The sequence below is a fragment of the Falco naumanni genome, chromosome 10 (assembly GCF_017639655.2).
Source record: "Falco naumanni isolate bFalNau1 chromosome 10, bFalNau1.pat, whole genome shotgun sequence".
NCBI classification, from domain to species: Eukaryota; Metazoa; Chordata; class Aves; order Falconiformes; family Falconidae; genus Falco; species Falco naumanni.
The window spans coordinates 9,041,146-9,064,683 of NC_054063.1; the positions used below are offsets into that span (position 1 = coordinate 9,041,146).

At 35.4% G+C, this 23,538-nt stretch overlaps 1 protein-coding gene across 1 annotated transcript in view; it reads right to left on the minus strand.

The window, feature by feature from the left end:
- Positions 1-22,764, minus strand: part of IRAG1 (inositol 1,4,5-triphosphate receptor associated 1) — a 115,027-nt gene extending 92,263 nt beyond the window's left edge. Inside the window, exon 1 of the mRNA XM_040608780.1 lies at positions 22,667-22,764. The gene's annotated coding sequence lies outside the window, so the exon portion shown is untranslated. The remainder of the gene's footprint in view (positions 1-22,666) is intronic.
- Between the last annotated feature and the right edge of the window lie 774 nt (positions 22,765-23,538).

Below are 23,538 nucleotides of genomic sequence, written 5' to 3' on the forward strand. Positions count from 1 at the left end.
AAACTGAAAAATTCAATTACTTAGGAAGGTTCCTAAGGCCAGACAGGGCTGTCAAGCATTGTGAACAGCATGGGTACAAGTCCAGAAAGTGCCATAAGAGACATTAACAGAGATTTTTTAAGATTTATACAAGTTAAACACTCCTTCCTTTCAAACAGAGATAACACTAACTAATCCAAAACCATTGAGAATAAAGGTATGTTTGACAATGGGCGACAGTATGACGCCAGAAGAATGGCTTTTAAATGTAATTGTTTATAAAATTCAGGGCACTGATGTAAACCGTACAACACATCCACAAACACAAGTCTGCAACTGCAGTAGTTGATGTCTGTTAAGAGGCTTTAAGCACAAAAAGCCTTCTACATATCACTTCCTAACTGAGGACCTAATTTTACAGTCTTTGACTTCTTTAAAAATACATTTTGTTTGAAGCTTTTGGGGGATACAATTTTTACTAATAGCATGCAATATCTGTGACAACCCTTTTGCATGCTTACAGCTAAAGGTACGATCTCCAAGAAAAAAATGTTGTAGCATTTGTCACCTGAAAAAAAGCAGGTTTCATAATAGTTTAAGCCTCACGTGTCATTATATAGTTAAGAAGCAGCAATATTTTTATTCATGCTAAGACATGAAAAAAGTGTTCCCACTCAAAGAATCTTTTCCTCTGTTTGCAAAGTTTATGCATAAAGTCTTTATACAGATTTCAAATTACTTTGTTTGGTGACTATTCTACTTGAAATGTTTCAGCACATTAGCCATTTCTAAATTTTTCAAGAAGTTGTTTGCTTTCTTAAGATACTATGGCTTCAATGAGATCAGTTAAACATGTATTGTCTATTCCACTGAACGTGTATTTTTAATTTACTATAGCTAAAGTCCTACAAATTTATATATTTATCTGGTGATGCTTTTGTGGAAGACAAGTACTACTTCCTACCTGCTGAACACCTGCTCTCTTTCCTCATTGTTTTGAAAAGGATTTTGACCTTTATCAGGAATTGTGGAAACCTCTTAAGTTTTTTCACTATCAGAAAGCTGCAACTGAGCTGCTTAAGGCATTTGCACCCTAGTCTGCTTTAGACTTTTAGATTTACTGCTTTACATACCTCTCCTAAATGTTGTTATGAGGTATGAAACAGAGACATTTGATCTTGGATTATGGTTCTAGTTTGAAAACTTAAATTCAGATGGCCTGGGAAGACGGCAGAAATAAGTTATTCTTACTTATCACAGTCTCAGTAATGGTTGGATTTTGTGCTTTTCTTCTACATAGTTTGACAAATTCTTTGTTTCATTTGATTTTTTCCCCCAAGAGCAGAGGCTTTATTTTAAGACCTTTGCTGCTGTATAAATAGAACAATATTATTTCTCAATATTTACTTTTATTTACTTTCATTAAGAGTTTTTTATTGAACTATTTTCATTTTTTCTCTTTAAAATATAGAACTGAGCCCTTGAGGACAGATGCTTGTTTTACATCTTGAATGACACCTTTGCTAGCTTACAGCATTTTTCCAATGGCTTATTTGTTAGACTGTAGTTGGTTAGACTTAACTCAACAATATTGAAGTCCTTATGTTTATAAATGTTAGGTATTTGTACAACCTCCACTGAGTCATGCATAAAAAGTCTGCTGGAGACTGAAGCAAATAAATGCCATATACCTCTCTTTGATAATGCATCATCATACTTGTAAACATTTTAAATAGATTTACTTGGCAAAGCTATCTGCTTGGTAAAATTATTTAAGTCATTTTCTCTCAACTTATTCTTACTGACTAAATATATCAAGAAGGGAGCATGTTTAGACTACAGGCTCTACAGGACAGGGATATATTTTTACTATGTCAGGAGCAACATTAGGATATTTGTGCCCTACTGTTAATTAAATAAGGAACTTGGTTGGATAAGGTAGATGGAGAAGTATGATCAAAAGGTAGCACTCTGCCTGTTCCTCCTTCTCCCTCCATGATTTATTGAAGTTGTTTGGATTTGTTTACAAAAAAGCAATAAGAAAGTTCTAAATATATTTTTTTCCTGAAAACGACTAAAGAACAAGCTTGCATTTCTTCCCTTCACCTCAAATAGAAGCAAAGCTGATGATAACAAAAAGCCATTGCCATTAAATTTCAGACCACATATCATTTATGTTTAGCTGTCCTAACAAGAGCCTTTAATCAAAAGCATAGTCATGATTATCTTATATGCCAAAAGAGTAAAAAAAAAAAAAGAGAGCAAGTATATGTTAATAAAGTTATCCCTTTTGACACTGCCCACTGAAATTAACTAACCAGCTTTCACTGCTAAACACTAAACTTACACATTCTACAAAATTAAGGTAATAAGAAACTTATGTGGAGGTTCAAACTTTATAATATGTACTTACACATTATGGTGGTAATTCTACATTTAAGTGAAATCGATGCAAATTCAAGACAGGAATATAGAGGCACTTATGGATATACCAACTGGATGTAGGCCTTTTGCAGCTGAAGCAGAAGAGGAATTAAAAATAATAAATAAAGATGGTGCTAGAACTTAGAAATTTCACAATTTTCATTCTCATATGTAGGTAAAACTACTCAGTCTTTACAGGGGAAAAGAAAGGAAGCATTATCCCTCATTAGGGAGGTGAATGCATACATCTGAGGTCCCATCCACTTCAGTGAAGTCAGCAAAAATTTTGCCATTGATTTTACTGAGAGCTCGCTAGAGCCTCAAGTGACTGACTACATGAAAATTACTGTCCTGTTCACAGCTTTATGCACCGTTTGCTGAAAAAGAGACCTTTAAATACAAGAAATGCCTGCATTCCCAATTAAATATTTTGACACTCGTTCTCACAAATTTACCAGGGAATGTTGCTATTAAACCTATCATTCTCAACAGCCAGATCTTGAGACCAGCATGGTACTTTTTGTAATTATTATTAGCTATTGTGAGCAGCTTTTATTTATCTTATTCTTCCCCTGCTTTAGTTATGACTCATTTTCTCCTCTCATAAAAAAAAAAAAAGTTAAATAGCAGATTAAGTTTCTCCCTTTGCTGCTTGAGACAGTTACTCTCAATCAGATTGCTTCCTTTAGGAAAAAAACCAAACACATATATGCCATGTGAATGAGTGTGTGACAGGACAACTGAAATAAGTGTAAAAATGTGTTTTATTGGCTACAAATAAACTGGCTGTAACACCAGTTAGCATTGTCATCGCTCTGGGGTTTTGTTACACTTGCTGTAACATGACTGTATTGCTATAAAAAATTCATCTCATGATAGTTATGAGCAGGAGAAATATTGTCTGCTAAACAAGCAAGAAAACACAGGTATAATTCCTCCTATGAAAACAAAACCAACAAAAATACACATGCAACAACAAAAAACAACCCAAACATCACCAAAAAAATGCTCTTTTCGATAAACTAACAGTACCCAATTTCTAAAAATCACACTTAATTATAATTTCTGTCTTTCTCTACTAGTTTGATACACAGACAAATCCTTATACTGCTGTTTCACTTTCTGTTAAAAGAGCTTAGGTTTTAATGTGCTACAGATTTTGCAGTTCAACCTCAGTTTTTAAATAAATAAATAAATAATCAAACCAATAAAACCAACCACACAAAAACCCCCACAAAAACAACTTCTCAAAAAAGGACTGTCTCAGGAAAAGTTACATTACTGTAGCAGGATTCCTTATACATCCGATGCTTCACAACACTCTGCTATTAATAGACTGTTGAACTCTTGTGGTTCTATTTCATCTCTGGGTTTCGTCACTGAAACCCAAATGAAGTTGCAAGTGTGCCAAGGCAAAGCTTTCTTGGCTCATTTACTAGTATCCTGCTAAGTGGTAACGTCAGGAAGACTATTCACAGGGTGTGGGGGGGGGAATCAGTGATGGCAGGGAAGAACATTACATTATTAAAATGTGTTTACTTATCCCATCATGATGGGCTTCATTTACAAATGTTTAGTTTATTGAAATTTAGCGATAACTCTAAACCAGTGACTTTCACATGAAAGCTTTAACAATTGTCTTGACAAAAAAAAAAAGGCAAAAAATTAGAATTTAATTTTATTGCAATATGTTTTCAAATTTTTTTGTGTTTCACATTGGAGTTTTTTGGAGGGGGTTTAGGGTGTATTTTTTCTGGGTAGATGTATGGGTTTTGTTTTTTCATAATATTGATTAATAAGCTATTCATGAGTACACAGCAAAAGGAAGAGGGCAATCAGTACAACAATCAGAGGATCGAACTTGCATCTTAATTATGATTTATAAGTTACTGCATTTTATTTGAGTATTACAGTGGCTAGGTCATAAGGTAAAGAGAAGGTCACAGAAGATTATAATTGGATAAACCGATGTCTTTCACATGCCATGTGATACCTGGAAAGCAAAAATCTTCAGAACTTCTCAGTTATAGTATTCACTTCTGTACATATTTCACTTAATTATATTGTAAATTGCTATTGTCATAAATAGTTTACCATCTGAGCATCTGTTTCTTAATCCAGACCAACTGCCTGCTGATATTGTTATATCTTTGCTGCAAGGTATTTGAGTGTTGAGTCTCATCATCTTAAAAATCAGTGTCTGACAAATACCACTCTTAATGAACAATCTGGAGTTTTTTACCCTATAGAGGTACAGTCAGCTTTACTAGTTCTGCTGGTATTTTGGACTTGTAATTGCTTCAGTTACGACTCCATTTCCTATACAGGAGATACTTATTACATTAACTTGTAAGTTAAAGGAGCACCTGAACCTTCAAGCATACAAGCACTTCTCTTGATCTCCAAAAGCCTCCTCTTTTTACATGGGTCCCTCTAAGATATCTGCTATAAACTTCTTTTTGTAAAGTTTGAGAAAGTTTACCTGGCCTTAAGCTTTCATAGAAAGTTTTCGCTGTGTCGTCATCATAACTTTTTGGTGTTGTAAGTCACCCCACAATCATTTCATTTATATGTAAACACCTTTTAACTACTTTGCACTGCATATAATAAACTGTGGTCAACAACTTTAAGTATTGTTATCCACAGCTGTTTTTGTCTTGCTTATTCTTTTTCAAAGATGCTAGCTAAAACAGGATGGAGTTTATTGTATTATCTCTCTCCCTTCCTCCCCCATTTCCTATCCCTGTACCCTCAAGTCTTCCATATACCTTCAAAGACCTTACTGGTATAACTGAATCCCTCCACAGCAATCCCCACCAGGCTTGGCCCTCTTTCTCCAGTCTTAGAAAAGATATAAACCTACAGTTATTAAACAGTAAGTGCTTCTGAAGCTTGTCAGTATTTTTCCAGGTCTTTGTTCCTAGGAGACTGCTTCTACAAAACTTATGTAATATGCATTCTGTTTTGTTAATAAAATTAAACAGCAGTGCAAACACTGTTTTCACACACATCTCTATGTGTTTACCTGTACCACTTTCAAGGTCTTAAAACCTTTCACTTTGTATCTCATAAGCCTACTTCTCTTTCCTCCATTCAGCCATCACCATTTAGTACTCAAGTAAGCAGCCTACCCTGATATTAATTGGAAAAAAAATAATCAGATTCTTGAAAAGCTTCTATTGTGACTAACGCTCCTTTGATGTCTATTTGAAGTTCCCAGATGTTTTCAAAGACAATTAAAATTATTTTTTAAATAAAAAGAAAATGGCTTGTAGCCCCTCCAGGTGTGACCTTTTGTGACCATCATGTTATCTGTAGACAACTGTGCTCACAAATGAGAAAAATCCTGTACAAAAATAATAAAAATTTACAATGCCCAGCTTTTTAAGCAGAACTAATATACAGAGACAACAAGAACATAGTTCTGAAGATCTGTCTTTTTTTAAAAATATTAAATCTGTTTCATGTTCTTCACAGGCATTTACAAGTTTGAAAGTCCATATCTCATCAGTTTTCTACAACAGAAACTTGTGGGCATGGCTGCAGATGACAAAAAGGAGGTATATAAAGGATAAACACTGATGAGTCAGAAGAATAAGAAAAAACTACACAAGTTTCTACATATGTCCGAGGAGGAGGATCAGCTCCTTTGGTGGAAAATTATGAGAGCAAGAAGGGACAAAAAGCCCTGAAGATGCTCTTTTACATTTCAACTGGTAATCACAGAACACTAGAGGTGCCTTCAGTGTCCTGTGCCACCTCCAATGATTGCAAATTCATGATTCTGTAACACAATACAAGCACCCCATCAGAATTTAATCCACAGCTACTCCAATGTTCTACCCTTCCAGAAAGCCGAGAACTGCAACAGTTAATTCTCTGGACAATAACAGATCAAAAGCAAACCTATTCAACATCCCAGCTCTTTTTTTTTTTCCTTCTTACATTATATTGAATGTACAGAAAGTTTAGAAGAGTTGGGAAAGAACCAGATCAACACTCAAAGCCACCTGCACACTTCCCCTCCTAAATGTGGGCAAGTATTATTAAATATTCTGTATTAAGAACAATGCATTCACATAGGTTTTTACCATAAAGCAAATATCTAGTCAGTTTTAAGTTTAAGAAAAATTCTATGCTTGTGCTAAGCACTTGTCTGCTTAACCACAGGACTTAAGGAGATAAGCAGGCACAGGTAACAGTTTTTAAAAAGGGAAAATAAAAAAAAAATAATAAAAAAAGAGCAGTGGGTAGCGATCTACTTAAGTCAATAAGATGGCAGCCTCCAAACTCGGAAGCATAAATTTTCATTTCAATTGCATTAGTTGGCAGAGAATTGAATACTCATAATATGCAGTCCTTAAAGTTTTCCAGGCATGCAATGCTCCTAGTATATATAATTTCTGTTGTTCTTTTGCCAGAGCCTTACCCAGAAACTTTAGTCAAGTAAAAAAAAAATAAATATCAAAACACGGACACAAAGGTTAGCAGGTATGTTCCACAGTATTTCGTAAACAATGAGGCAGCACATGCACTGGCAGCTATTTATGCAGTAGTGTCTAACATTCATATGAATAGAAACAACAGTCAGAAGAAAGGCTGTGCCATGATACACCATTAATGCTTTTACAGGCACTTCAGAACTGAACTGCAAATTCAGTTTCCAAGTTTCATTTGAGAAAAAAAACAAACCAAGAAAAAGACCACACCACAAAAAGCAACACTCAACAGCCAGACAGCCCCCAAACATATGTATGTAACATAATATGTAACATGGGGCAAGCCATAGTCTGCCAGAAGCATACATATAATATTTATATCTCATTATTTTCATGCAAACATGATCACTTACAGGAACAAAATGGGTATACCAGATCCCATCTTAGAACAAACCTAAATTTCTAGGCCTAAGATTCTAAAACTCAAGCCTTCAGCTTCCCGAACACATCTGGCCACTATAAAACAAAGGGAACCAATCTCCCACAACAACAACAAAATCAGCTCCACTACCTCATTGCACAAATCTTTCCTTCCCACCTCCATACCTTCTGAATTCAGACTTCTCATCTTTTGCCTGTCCACAAGAAACCAGACTCATCCCTCTTCAGAAAAGTCTGTCTACGCTACTGCTTTGTTGTCCCCTCATTCCAAGCTTTCCACATCAGGGAAACAAAACCATTTTAAGAAGTTGTATTTCTTAAACCAGTCAGCCTCATTCCTCGGACCTGACCTAATGAGGGAGAAAACATGATGCAGACAAACAATACAACAGATGCTACTACTCCGTATATTCCATGCTGCTGGCTCCAGCTTTTTATCTGGAGAAGCAGCTGCATGTCACTTCCTACCCACCAGCACGGGCATTGGCTTAAAGTCATCTTCAGGTATGAAGTCGTGTATTTGGTAGAACAGATTTAACAAACTAGTTAGCATTTCATAACAATAACAAGAAGATGCGACATTTAAGCATTCAGCGTAGAATTTCATCCATTTCCAGTTGCTTTCCCCCTTCATCTGTTCAGTAGTAGGTTTGTGTTTTTCAAACAAATACACTGCTTTCAGCACCGCACATAACATTGTATGCAATAACTCTACAAATTTGACAAAGGTTTGTGAATATGTTAATAAAAACCTTATTATTTTTGCAGTCATAACAACATTGATATTGCTGCTCACAGGGCACCCAGCTTAGTTCACGTACGCTTTTAGTTTTTAGGAGCTGCAGTAAGCTGCCCTGCAGTCCACAGTGCTTAACTCCCATGTAAGCCCTTTTCTCACTCAGACTGTAAACCATCTTGTATTTCTAATCTTGCCTCCAAAATATTGATCCTTTCCATTACATATAAGGTTTTGTTTGTTCTGATGCCACACAGAACTCATACTGTATAAAACACATTAAGTCCATTAGCAGAAAATCCATAATAAATGAGTTAGCAGGCTTAAGTGCTACCTGAGCACGGTACTATCTTCCTCACGAGTAAGCAGGGTTAGCATAGGCCTTTGAAGGTTTATGGTTTTGAACTTTCAAGTCAAGATACAGAAGACTTTCTGGAGGGTCCCTGAATTGGTGTTCCTTCTGAGTCCTCAGACATGAGAAAATGCTAGGAAAAAAATGTAACAGATTCGGCCGTATCAGTAGTCCACAAAAATCAAGCGTACTGCCACACAGCAAGTGTGCCTGCTGCTCTAGTTGAGCATAAACTGCCCAGACATTCAACACTAGAGAACTGCAAATTATTTTTTTCTTTTTTTACAGAATCTCAGGGAAAAGAAAAATACAACTTTAAAAATAGATTACTTAAATATTATCAACTTGCCCATTATTCCCCAGTGCTGTACCATCTGCTCAGTACTAAACCTACATTCCTAGTCGCAGAGTTGCAAAAATATGCCATTAAGTATCTGTGAGCTGAGTTACTGGTTAAGAACTTGACTACAAGAATATAGTAGAATTTACAAACCTTAACCAAGCACAGAAGCTGATTATGACAGGCATTATAACAGAACCAAGCACCAACACACCTCCTCACTTTTGGAAATATAGCTATCAATTTATAATTTTTTTAAAAACAGTTGAATAGATGAAAGGCAAAAGGCTTGCTTCCTTCCTTTACACACTTGCTTCGTCTATGCTTCACTAGTAAAAGAACCCATAGATAATCCACTGTTACCAGTTTCAGTCTTTCCAAATTAAATGGAAAATTCCTACCAATTTTGTTTCCAGAGCAGATATAAAACATAAAACTTTTCTTGTGAGATATACACATCTAATCTGTTTGCTCTTAGAAAGTTTATTGTAGATAATTAACTACATGGATTTGAGAAGATGCACTATATGCAGTTGCTTCCAGTTGTAGGAATCCAAAAAACATATGCTTATAAGTGCCCCTACAAATGTTTAAAAGAAATTCCCCTCTCTCACACTTCTGTTTTTTTAAAGGTTCAGAATAAATCTGGGGAAAGGAAGCACTTAAAATTCACTCTACCTTGTTCCACAATACAAGAAGCATTTAAATAACCTTAACAGTAAATCCCACTGTTTTTATTTTAAACAAAATTTCTGGAACAGAATTCAATTTGCCAAACAAGAGCAGAACCTTGGATGTCATCTTTTTCTGTATAATAATGAACTTAACCCTTCCTTGAGAATTGCTAAGGAAACATATGGATAATTTCACAAAGTATCACAAACTAAAGCCCTACAGATGAAAGTAAAAATAAACAATATCCTCTTCTCTTCACTCATGCCATTAGAATAGTAACAGAATATAAACTAAGCAAGACAGCAATTGGTCATCCTCATGGAAAAGTCACCAAGAGTCTCACCTAAGCTTTACAATATCAACATAAGAGAAAAAAAAAATCATAAAAATCACCCTATAACTTGCTATGAAGCTGAAGGAAAACCTGTCATGTAAAACTACATGATGATATGCAATTTTTTTTTGTTGTTTGAAAGAATAATAAAAAAAAACCTATCTCATTATGCAAGTACAAAAGTGCTTGCCAGGCATTTGAGGGCAATGTGCAAGGGTTTGGGGTGGGAGCAAGGAAAAGGAACAGCAAAACAGGATATTACATGAAGGATCTGCAGTGTTAGTGCTTGAGTCCAATCAGAAAAACTTTGATCTCACAAGGGCATGACTAAAATAATTTAAAAAAAAATCTTAGTTTTTTTTAAATAGATTTAGTACCTACCTCAGAAAGCAGTAGGCATATGATCCTTTTGCAGTCTACCAAGTATAATTCAGCCACTTTCCCACACAATCTCACATATGTCAGCTCTTGTTACTGGATGATACAATGCATGGCCTTGCATTCCTTTTCACCAAGAATGCTCCGAGCACTGCAAGAAAGATTGTCAGCAGGAGCGCTAAATGTGCTATTGTTTACAATGGTGTTCACCCCTGTAACTTGGGTGTTAAGAGCAATAATTTAAACAAAGGCTGCAATAAATTAAACAAAGGCTATTCAAAACTTCCATGTTGTTAAGGTTTGGTCAATCCCTCATCATTATCCCCGATAATCCATTTCCAGGTACATTTTCTGCAGAAGAGAGAAAAACCTACAGAAGGGCCCTTCCCACATTAGCACTGCTGGGACTGGCAAGTGTTTGTTTTTGTGTTGCTTAAAGCCCAGCCATTAATACTCAGAAAAGACAGTATTATCATTAGCAGTTGTCCTAAACTAATTTTTCCTTTTCTGTGCCTTTCTCGAGTATGGAAGGCCCCAAGTCTTCCATACTGTACACCATTTAAAACTCACTACAGAAGTACCTTCCCACCCCAATACCATCATCTTCATCACACTCAGCTATCACAAGACCTTCACAAATGTTTGTGCCTACTCCTGTTCTATAGTTAGCATTACTCATCTGCATGTTTAATATGAAATCTTTATTATTGAAATAAAATAGAAAAAATTCTCTGCTGATGTTATCTAAACAAAAAATTAAAGGGAACTTCAGTGTTTTGAAATTGAGAATATCTCAGATTTTTTTAAAATATTGGGTGAGGTTTTTCAAATAACTACTAATAATTTAAATAATTTAATAATTTGGAGCACATTTTCTGACTTTATATTATTCTTACATGACAAAAATTCCCATCCAAGGACAGAAGCTCCTTACCTGTGACCGGAATACATTTTCTATTCATGTGGACCTGCCTTAAGCTTTTACACTAATGAGATATTTTAACAGTGACAAAAAGAGCAGTTTCATGCTGCTTCAGGAACTGGAAACACTGGGAAGCAATGTGCTGATAACTCAAACTGAGCCCACCCAAGCTGTGCAGGCCTTGAAGCAGCATAACTATGTTTATAAACCACCATATAATCCCTGCCAACATTCTGACCACAACCAAAATACATACCATGCTCAAGCTCTGCTGGGTACTGATAAGAATAGTTAAGGCCTAGTCTGCATCCACTTAAGGTCCCCACACAGCACTTCTAGCCTTCACTGAATTCCACGTCAACTGGTAATTTCTCTTGCAAGGATATATACAGAGCAACACTGAAAAATGCATGTAACTCATGCTACCGTTTGACTGAGCTAGCTTAAACTAAGTGGTTTGCATAGTTGCCAGCAATCTAAACTGCAAATTTAATTAAAGTCTACTGCTTATGTTAATGGCATAGCTAGCCATCTCGGACAAGCTAGAATATTAGCTAAACAGCTTTCAAAACTTGTTGATTTACATGAGAGGGAAAAGTGCTTTTAAGATGCCAATGGTATCTTTGAGTTGTTCCAGTTTGCATCAATAGGAATATGCAAACATTTGGGTTACTAGTGAGTGACTTAACAATACTCTCAGTTTTCTAGAAGCAAAAAGAGAATTTAAAAAACAGATCTTGTCCTTTTTAGCAGTTCCATTTTAATATGTATAATCACAAATATTTTGTCCACATAAACATTGCAACTAATAGTTTGTTAAAACAAGATTAAAAGCTAGACACTGAGATGTAACATTGCTTCTCAAGACTGAAGACATATAGTAAAACATTTGCCTGAAAGTCTATTATACAAATTATTAGTGCATCTAAATAGTTTAAGTAAATGTCAGAAGTGCTTTTACATGACTTTAGTGTCTAAACTCCCTAACATAGCATTGTGTTTAGTATTTTATCATGGACTTTTTGTTCCACAGCTCAGAAGTCTGCAATTTTGTCTCAAATACACTCTTGAAAAACATTGCAGAATTGGATAAACTGAAGGACAATGCTGTATCCTACAAAATTCAACAGTTTACCATTTTAGCTAATAAAATTTTACTTAATACAAGCAAGCAGACTGAAAAAAAGGAACTGGAATTAATGCAAGTAATGATGACAGGCTGAAACTGCATTCATATTAAAAAAAGAAAAAAAAATCCTTAATAAAACTTAGCAGTTTGGAGAAGCCTCTAATTTCTATAAATTTTTCCACAAATTTAATACAGCAGATCTTGAAAAAAAGCTTTTAATCATGAGAGCAATATTCAATTTTGTAAATTCTTCCTGTCATTGTCTATCTCTTAGCTCTCCAATAAAGATGTAGGAAAAAAATAATCATACTATTGAGTAGCAAATACTACAGAAACTATATTTCAAAACAAAAAAACCAACAATAAGACATTGTTTCAACAGACAAGGTACTAATAGGACTACACATTAATATTTTTTTTAAGATGCTTGCCTATTACTATTAAAGTTGATGAGAACACAAGAACAATTGTTAAAAAATACTGTTTCCTGACCCTGTAAACACAAATAGCTAAACATCCTTTTTTCTAGTATTATTCAGTCAAAATAACTACACTTTAGCACTGGGCATGCTTTGCATCCAGTCTCACAGCTGGCTATAAAAGTGGTTTGGAGAGAAAACTAATCAGATTACCGGCTGTTACAGAATATCCAACAATGCAGACATATTACCATGACCTATATTGATTGTATCTAACTTTCAATTTGGCTCTCCGAGACAGGGATTGACCCAATGACCTCCACAGACCCCTTTCATCATAAATTATTCTGTGATTTTATGAAGGAAAACTGAAAACACAGGTAACACTTTAAAAAAAAAAATATTCCATTTATTATTATTCCATTTATACCTCAATACTGCCCTCTGCTGATGCTTACACTGTTTGATTATTTGCATGGAAACCCGTGAGGCTGTTATGCAAATATTTTAGCACATTTCTTGCAAATGAAGGAAACAATTGAAGAATGTTCCTGTTCTCCAAGATTCAAATAAGTACAGTAGGCTGAATGTCTAGGTTTATGGCAGAGAAAGTAAGTGATCAGTACCTTTACCAGGTCAGTTGGAAAGTACATTTATGTAAGGTCAAAGTAGGTCTCCTCCCTCATGCCAAACAGTTTAGGATACTTTACAGGAGTCTTCAGAGCTACAGAACAACCCTATCCAGAAAATGTAAAAAGCTCCCAAGAGAGCTATCGGCCTTCCTTGCTACAACAATAGCAAGTCCATGCAGGTGACTTGCAGGAGATTAAAAAGGATGTTTTGTAGAAACCTTCCAAACCTGGATCAGTTATCAGAAGAATTAACAGTCACTCATCTCCAGCTGTCTGAGCTATAGTTCTATATATAAAAAACTATGCAAGTGATGCATTTAGCATCTTTAGCAAAGAAAGGATTTTGGTGTAATTTATTGTCATAAGTCTTAGCAGGTTCTACTTAGGAGGGCAACATCAAAAGTGCTTTTAAGACACAATTAAAATGGATGTATGTAAAAAAACACAACAGTATAACACATGACAGAAAGCCAGCTTTTCAGGCTACGTTAGAAGTTTCTGAGTTGTATGAGAATTAACTGTTATTAAATCTGCTATAAAGCTTTGCAAAGAAAAAAAAAATTGCCTTAAAAACTTTCAGTCTACTTTAGTTTCTAAGCAAAATAATTATTTTCTCCAATGCTTACACTAATGTCAAATCTTTGAAGTGTTCTGCAGAACTGTTTGGTCTTATTTTTAGACATATTGTTAAATTTGTGCATAAGCTTGTTTTTTCTCTTGTATTCCTACAGTCTCAAGGGCCAATAAGAGATTCTACTAAACTGACTGTATTCCCTAGTTAAGGTGTAATAATACCCTCTTAGAAATCACCATGATTTAGTTTTTCTGAGGGGAGGTAATATAGGTATTCTTATATTAGAGTTAAGATACCAGGAGAAATTTTTGCAAAAGTGACATTACCAGTCACATGTATATTAATTCAAAGGATTCATGTTTTTTACATCTCCTATGATGGTGTATTAAAGCCTTTCATAAAGGGCATCTGTTTACAAAGAACCAGACTGCTCCATTTACACGCCTGCGCTAAAATATAAATTACCCTAAAGAAAGGAAAAAAAGACATCTTTTTCTGTGTACTGCTGAATGGGATACAATAGCATTAAACACCAGGAAGGGGAATTGAAGCTAAACTTTCCAAACAACTTTCACAGCAAAGTTACGCAATGAAACTGATCACCACAAGGGTTGAAGGGTTTCCATCACTACAGTTTCAGTCAGATTAACATACTCCTTGCGTACAGTTTCTACACAAAACGTCACAGCTAAAATAAGAATCAAGCATATATACATTTAAGAAAACACAACCACTTTTGGTACGATTAAAAGAAGGACTCAGTATTAGAAGGACATCTGACTAAAAAAAAGCAAGAATCTGAAGCATGTTCTTCCAGACTTGAGTCACATAGCTGTCAAATGTACTAGGCCTATCAATTTTGCCTACAAGAGTTGCCTAGTTTGTTGCTCGAATTGTGTTACATTTGATTAAGAGAAAGGACTTAGGCCTGAACAATATTTAGTTATTAACTGGTTAAAAGTGTTTCTCTTAGAAGTTTTGTTTCCAGCACATTATGAATTACCATACATACACCTTGAAATTGCAAAATAATCTGCTGAGGTGCAAATGGGAGCCCCTCTTCACCCAGTGAGATAATAACAAGGAGTAACTTGTGAAAGTTGCATCTTCCTTCATTTAAGCGATCTGATTTGTATGTATACATAGTCACTTGACTGATATAAATAAACTTTTACTCATACTTGCAGAAGCAACATAGTTCTGGGAGTTTCTTTACTGGCTTCTGGAACAACAGAATTCTTGACTAACTTCCAGCAGCAGCTCTATTAGTGATGATGTGCAAGCCAGAAAGAACACAACTTGACTTTACATCCCAGGCTGAGCTTGCAGATAGAAACAAATTTTATTTATACACATAAGGCATCAGGGATGGCAATTCCAGCAGCAGAGGACTACAAGAACTAAGAGTACCACTACTGCCCTTTAGCAGATGAAATCAGGTTTGAACTCCAGGCAGACATCCATATGCAGCTTACAGAGAGGCCCATTTTGTTCCTCAGTATTCAGTCTTACTCACTTTGACGATTATAGATATTGTTCTATTAATATGCAAACTCAAGAATTTACAGGCAGTTTGCAAAACAGTATTTCTAGCCTGGTTGTTTGCTACTGCTGTGAACTGTAGCCCAGACTCCATTAACAATATAGATTGACAATATTAAGTCCAGTATCTCCCTTTATAACCACCCTGACATATCAAGAGAATGCCAATTTTAAAAGATGCCTTGAGAAGCAGGAAGCAATGCCTGAAAACTTACAACTGTACATTATTTTCCTTTTTAAGCGCTGTTACAGTTAACAAGTTCTTGTTCAGTTAAATTACTTTTAAATTGATATTCATCACTGCTCACACACCAGTGTTATCCACTTCCCACATGCCTTTAGAAGTTGAGCAAGAAAGTATACTCAGAGCAAGATACGGAAATAGATTCCAAATTATCTAGTGCACCAGTGCCCAGAATACTTCCTCACATCTTAAAATAACATTCGCTTCTGGCTGGTAACAGTTACTGGTTCTCTTCCAGTCCGAGGCCTTAATTCAAGAATGTAGCTAGGCATATGCCTAGTCACCTTAAGAGTCAATGGCTCCATGTGCATAGATCAAGCTAATTGTAAATTTGTTACGTGTTGATAGGAGGTATGAAAACAATCCTCAAGATGGCATCCATCCACATTACTTCTCAAATAACCGAACAAAATGTCCCTGGCCTTCTAAGAAAAATGCGGAAACAAACACATGAAGTGCTAAACAGAAACACAGAACAGACATTTCTTAAATAAATTAATAGCTAGATACACATTGTGCTGTTACACTAGAATTTTTAAGTAATTTGTGTTTTTCATCCATAATGTAAGATAATAAAAAATGAAGTGATGATAAAAAATAAAGACATTATACAGAATCATTGGCATAAATGTCAAATTTTAAAAGTTCACTTTTTCCTCTTGGAATGAAATAAATCACAGAAAATATACCTACTTCACAACTAGTAATTAGAGTCAATAGAATAACAGTTTCCATCTTCAGGGGGAAAAAATAAAATTTAAACTGCCTTTTTTTTTTCCCCCCAAAGATTCCCTCCTTTCTACCCTACCCAGACCTAAAGTTATTATAGTGCTCAACAAAAATTAATTACTTATATGTGAAAAGTAAGAAAGATGTTAATGAACCATTAAGGATGGCGGGGGGAAGACAGAACACAATGACTAAGTTACATAAAAATACACTGGTGAGAACATAAAGTAAATCTTAATGAAGTCCCAACATCCCTGACAATTAATGCTGTGGTTAGGAGCAAATTGTGGTTAGGAGTAAATACTGTTCAATCTGTGGCTATGTATTCTAGCAGTGTTTCAATTAAGGTCAAAGGAAACATCCATGAAATCTGAGTTCATGGATATTAAAACAGACAGAAGAGCTAGGTAACTTACAGTTTATTATTTTAAATATTCAGATAATCTATTATATAGTATTAAATATATTTAATTAAATGTAATGCACACATGCTTAAGAAAGGGGAAAATATATATCTGTGTGTACATATACATAATTTCAAAATACATATATTTATTTTTACATTCCTCATCAAAAAAAATCAATCTTAAAAGGTTGTGGAATAAGCTTTTAATAGCTTTAAATGTTTACTCAGAAAAATATTTAAAAAGACAGGTTTCCAAGCTTGGGTCTCCTTTCTACATCTTAAACTTTACATATCCAGAACATTTACACAGGCAGGAACTCCAGAGCACTTCTGAATTAAAATTAAAAAAAACCCATACTCAGTTTCTGCAACATCCATGACATTCAAACTAGTCCTTACGCAGACTTGGGGTTTTGCTCTCCATGTTTTCAAGCATATTAAAAATAGGCTTTAAGTTTTCAGAAGAATTCAGTGTGCTGCAGGAGAGTTTTATATCAACTTTTATTTTTTTTTTAAATAGATCAGAGGATATTTGCAGTCACAGGCTATTGAACAGATCTTTCAGATCTCATTTGGCAGGAGAGAGCTCCACCCACAAAAAGGGTATTGATCTGTTTAAACAGTGTCACTTTAAGTCAAAATCAAAAGTAGAAAGGGTTCCGTGAAGAAAAAGAGAAGGGAGAGACAGTAGTAAATCATGAGAGAAGAGACTATTTGTGTTACAGAAATGAAAATTAATTGCTTTTGCTATTAAATTTCTATGTATAGAATTAAGTATATAGTTTATATTATAAACCATATTAATGAAAAGGGCATTGAAAACAGCCAGCTACCCCCAGGAAACAGCAAGAGATTGGTTGACATATTCCCAAAACCTTTCTTCATCTTCAAGCCGATTCTCAGGCTTCATCCTCCTTCAGAATTTCAGCACATGTTCATTGTTATTTTTGGAACTGACTTCTACACGCAAGTCCTTGCTTGTATAATGTGTTTTCCTTTCCTTAAACTTCCTGTTAAGAACTTGGTTTTTAGAGAGCATGCACAGATTTCAGAATTAAAATAACTGTTTTAACAGTGATACAAAACAAGGAGGAAATACGTCTCCACTAATTTTGTAATATTTTCAAAAGTACTATTATAGCGGCAGAAGACATCGATTCCTGTACCTATTCTGTGGTTTTTTCTTAGCTTTGATTTTCAGCACACAAATAACACTCCATTGAATATGGAGAGCATATTTTATTTTAAGCATTTTTTGAAAAATTAACTGCCATTATTAAGTGCCATTATTTTATGTAAAAAAAATTATGAAAAATAATTTAAAAGACTAGAGTATGATGGAGAAGCTAGATCCTAACGTTCTTGGGTAAGCTACTAATATCTCTTAAAACATTAGGTAATTTTGATCTATGTGTTAAGCAATTACATGTTAAAGAACATGGTAGAATGGGAAAGAACTCAGGAGCCCTCCTGGAAGAAAGCTTTGGCCAAGCAGAGTCAGTGTTGTCTCCATCTTAAACTTTTTTTTTCTTTTTAAAACTTTTGTTCTGTTCAAGCACAAGCTTTTGTAAAACTACGTATTTCAGAAAGAGAGAGAACACAGAATGGCAAAATTCCTGGAATTGATTGTAACTTAAAAAAAAAAATATCTCTAGGCATAAATCTGATTAAAAACTTAAAGGCAGTAATTGTTCCTAGCAAACAATCTATATTAGAAATCAGTGATACTTCCATTCTTTACCTTTCAGCATTGTAATTTCATCCAATACCTCTACAGTCTTTTGTATAATCCTTGCTTGTCCTCTTAATTGCTGACATGCATTTTAAATCTGTAATGTTACTGCATAATCCCTGAAAAAGCCTTCACCAGGAAGAGAATGGCAAAACTCCCCCCAAACATCTGCCTTTGCTAAATTGCCCTTTGTAAATAGAATTTATCATTGAACAATTCAGTGTTTATCTATCACCCCTTTCTGGAACAAGTAAGCATATTTTTGACATGTTGGAACACACTAAAGCCAAAGAAAAAGGCATGACTCCAACAGGAAAATGCAAGGCTGTGACAACAACAACAACAACACAACCAAAACCAAAAAAAAAGTACTAAACTTAACTCCATGGTAAAAGCCCAGACTCTGTAAACAGAATGCAGGATAGTGACTCTGAAAATGAATCATTCTTTTTGTTGCCTGAAGGTGGCAATAACGATACCGTACATACAAAGCATTTAATTGACAGTTTTACATTTAGAAACTGTGAAGTTTTACATGTTAAAAAATTACTTTCATAGCACTTGTACTGCTAACTTTTTATGGCACTATTCATTTTCCATTAGCCTCACAGAGAACAGAAAGGAAAACTGCCTTACTACAGAGTTTTCCAAGGGAAACTCTATAAAGCTAAGCAAAATCCAGACTACTACTTCAGTGATTTGGGTTTGGTTTTTTGTTTTTAAATCACACTTATATACCTACTAATCAAAGCTAAATCCAATACACAGCAGGTAGAAGGCTATCAGCTCAAAAAAGCTACCAAATATGTCACTATTTTTGGTGGTAGCTCAAAAAAGCTACCAAATATGTTTTCATTTTTGAAACCCAACCATGAACCACACTGGGGTCAGACCAGGATCTGCATCCACAGAAAAATAAATGGAAATGCTTCCCTACACTCCATAAGAAGAGGGAATGTGAAAAGTAGCACAGCTATAATCTCAGCTCCACAAGATTCCTGAGTACACAGATGGTACATTTTATGCAACCCAGGCAAACACAACCAAAGGAATGGAATAGTAAACAGACCTGTACAAACCAGAAATGCTTAGGGTGTTAGTGCTAGGTAAAGGGATCTACAGGGTAACAGTGTTACATGTCACAAAATATACTACAGTACTTAGACCAAGTCTAGCGTTACACCATTTTTTGTGAAACTACTTGTACCTTTCAGGTCTGAAAGGCACAAGAGAAATGTTTAATGCTAGGTGGTGATGTTAGAAATTAAAATTACAGTTACTTCACTATTAGTGTTTCTGATACTAGGAATTCAAATAAGCCTATGTTAATAGAAATGAGAGTGATCATAAAGGCTAGCAACCAGTTAATTAGCAAATAGCAATTAGAAAGAAGTCAGTAGTATAGTTAAGCATGAAATGTAAACGTCTCATGGTTTTGTACTTTAAACACAAAAGCATCCTCTCTTCAAATACTCAACTAGCTTGCAAAACACAAACTGTCACAGACACCCCTTAAAGCTTTTGCTTGCAAAACAATTCTTTATGTTTAGGTGACTAAATCAGTAAAATATAACTACATTTATCAGATAAATAAGGCAAATACAGTCACATGAAGAAGTGTGAACAACACGCAAAAGAAGTTACTAATCCTAGCAACATAAAATAATACAGTTTTTAGTAGCTATACAAAAATGTTTCTTGGCCTGTAAAAAATACTACACCTTCAAGTAAAGCATTAACATAAAACACCAAAGACCATCCATTATTACAGCTCTGTCTTGTTACATTTCACATCATTTCTGTAAAAGAAAAAACGCTAGTTTTGTAGGAAAAGAATACCTACAGTATTACTCAAAGTACATTTAGTAGAGTCTGCTTCAACATTCCTTACCAGCAGGATAGATTTTTCTAACTTCTGACAGCAACAATTTTGAGATGCACAGCTAATTCAATAACCTCTGGAACTAACAAAATATTAAACTATCTAATAAATCAATGTATATATCTATTAACACCATTTTTAGCACTTTCTGGACCAACCACCCACCCATCAATTCACTAAACCTACTTACTATCTCTTCAAGATATGCATACCATATCAGGGCTTTAAGTGCATTAATAAACTTCAATGGTGCTAATCAGCCTCACCTGGTGCATCCTGCCAAACCCCTGCCTACAGCCCAGGAGCCCCATTCAAGCTGTTATACTGTAAAATAGTTACACTGTTAAAATATTGCTCTCTAGCTCAGTCACAGGTAAGTTCCTATCTACCTATAAATATTCTTCTCATCCAGACCTTTGCCTGAGGACTGATTTCTACCTTGACCTTCAACTTGCCCTGTCAGTAAGGATCTACCTGATAATCGCTAGGCTGTGTCAGACCCTGCCTCACCGACTAGCACTTCCAGCTTGACCTCAGACCTGCCTATCTGTGGATTTGCCAACTGCTGGCACAGCCCCTGCCCTGCTTGCTGTATGTGCTCAGCTCCTGGGTTCCCTCCCTGCAGCCCTCACTGCTCCCTGACATGGGGCTGAGCTCTTCGCACCACCAGTGTAGGATCTCTTTCTGTTTTTCACAGCTCTGAACAGGAAGGTCAACAAGTGACTACTGGAGTGGTGGTTCATATGGTTAGAATGGAAATAATTTGCACTCTGAACATTCCTGTAACCATACCTCTCTTTACTCTAAAAAAAAACGAAGAAAAAAAAATTATTCTAACAATTTAAAGTAAAGAAACTTTGCTACTAGAATACCCTGCCCTGACCACCCAAGTGTACTAAAGGGAGGCTGATTTATTTAAGCATACACAAACATAAATGGTAATTTGCTTGCAACGAATAGGGGTCAGGTAGGTGGAGGTCTTTTTCATTATGTTATTAAAGCAGGTAATTTAAGCTCAATGTTTATTCCTGCAAAAGGCTTGTAATTATATGTGGTAATGAAGTTTTTAAATATTATTTTATACTGTGTATAACATAACAAGTGGAAGTTCAGTTTGCTACAGATTACTTTCTATTTATATCAGTATTTCTGATATTGAGAATAATCCAAGTTTAAAAGTAGTAATTTAAATTTTCATAATAAATTTCAATGAAATAAAAACAAGAGATGGCAAGATAAAACAAGTCTCTTTTCCTGATATGTTCCTAGGGTCTCAAAATGTAAAAAAAAAAAAAAAGCTGTCTTCACTAGAACAGTATTTCATACATTGAAGAGGTTCTACCTACCCAATTGTGAATTGTTATCAGTGCATATGGAAAAAAGGAGTCTTTCTGCTTCAAGCAATATAAAAGTCAATAGTTTACATTGTATAGTAATAAAGTTTTAAACAACTTAAAATGTTTCTAGTTGGTTTATACCAGGAAGCAAGAATTGTTTTCCCTCTTTAACTTTGATTTAATATTCTTAAAGCTTGACACTATAAAATCTTTCATTTAAAGTAGTTTTTTTTCCATGAGGAAAGCTAGTTTACTACAGATACTAACTGGTGAACAAGGACCTTGGGAACAGACTGCCTTTTCAGTCCAAATTTCTTCAAAATTAATTAAAATATCTTAAAAGTATTTATGAAAAATCAGCCTATAAAACAGAAAAGTAGGCTTAGGAATGTTACTAATTAGCATCTTGCTCTGCATAACGTTGTTTTTGGCATGTTTTTAATGAAAAACCCACATACTTTCACTCCTATTAATAACAATGTCACTCCACTTTGCTGCCACACGCAAAAGTTTCACTACAAAGAAGTTTTTACAGCACATACCTACTCAAAGAGTGATATGAGTGGGAGAAATAAGAGTCATACTTCACTGGAGCAGGTAACTGTTCAGAATACTTAGTGCATAAATAAAAACCAAAAGTTGAGATTCAAAAAATTAAGTAATTAAAAATACTATTTGCTTTGGTTTCAGAGAACAGCTGACTCTGCAAGTTACTTGTTACCACTATAATGTATACTGTTATAGTAGTCATGATTAACTTTTAAAATAAAATTTAGCAATTTAATGCTTTATGGTTGTGACCATCAGTTCAATCAAAATTCTGTATTCTATGGATGGTTAGCTACAGGACAAAATCAAGTTTGCTTTAGGGGTTAATAGTTTGTGTAAGTAATATGTCACAGATTCTTTTAAATCTTTTAATTTAATGTTTTCATTTAATTTTAAAATATTTTAATCTTTTAATTATTTTTAAAATCTTCTTAGTAGAAATGTGCCAGAGGAACTTTCAGTCTTACTTACCCTTTATTTTCCCTTGGTACAGGGCAAAAATTGTCTAAGATCAGTCATATGTTACTGTGCACGCTGTGTTTTATCCAAAATCATCAGGTCATCTGCCATTGTAATTAGAAAAAAACAATGTAGTAATCCAATTTTATAATTTCTTCTTTACTCATGTACTTCTACGTGGTTGAATGCCTTACACAAAATAAGTTCCAGGATCAGGGCCTAGGTTCAGGATTCAGAATTTTATCAGATTCAGTACTTGTAATTAAAAACACTTAGATAAATATTTGGCCAGGCTGCAGCTAAAATATTGTTAAGTATGTATTAATATCACACCACCTAAGCTAGTCAGATATTAGGTATTTGGATTCAGACCGCAAAGATTGGGAAAATCCACACGTTTTAACTCATTTGGTTGGAAACCTTTAACGCTTTCAAAATGACATGGGGAGAGGCATAGCCTGAGGGAGCTGTGGTATTCACTCCTGAGAGAAACCAAGCGTAAATCTATTCAATTGACCGCTGTGTGCGTGTATAAATACAAAGCGTTATCTCTTGGTATTATACATGGGTTTCTATAGGTATGTGATATGTATAAATCAGCGGGACAAATACCTGCGCCGAAGTTCCCTGCCAGCCCCCACTCTGTCCTGAGGAGACTGCTCACGTTTATAAAAGGCCACCGCGCGGGACGTCACCCAGCGCAACACGTAGCGCTGCGGGAGGGGGCGGGCACCGGGCCGCCGGCTCCCGCCATTGCCCGGCCGCTCGCTGAGGGGAGCCCGCGAGCCCGCCGTTGCCGCAGCAACCGGACGGCGCGCGCCCGGCGGCGGCGCCCCCCCTCTCCCTCACGCACGGGCGCGAGGCGGCCCTCGAGGCTCGCGCGG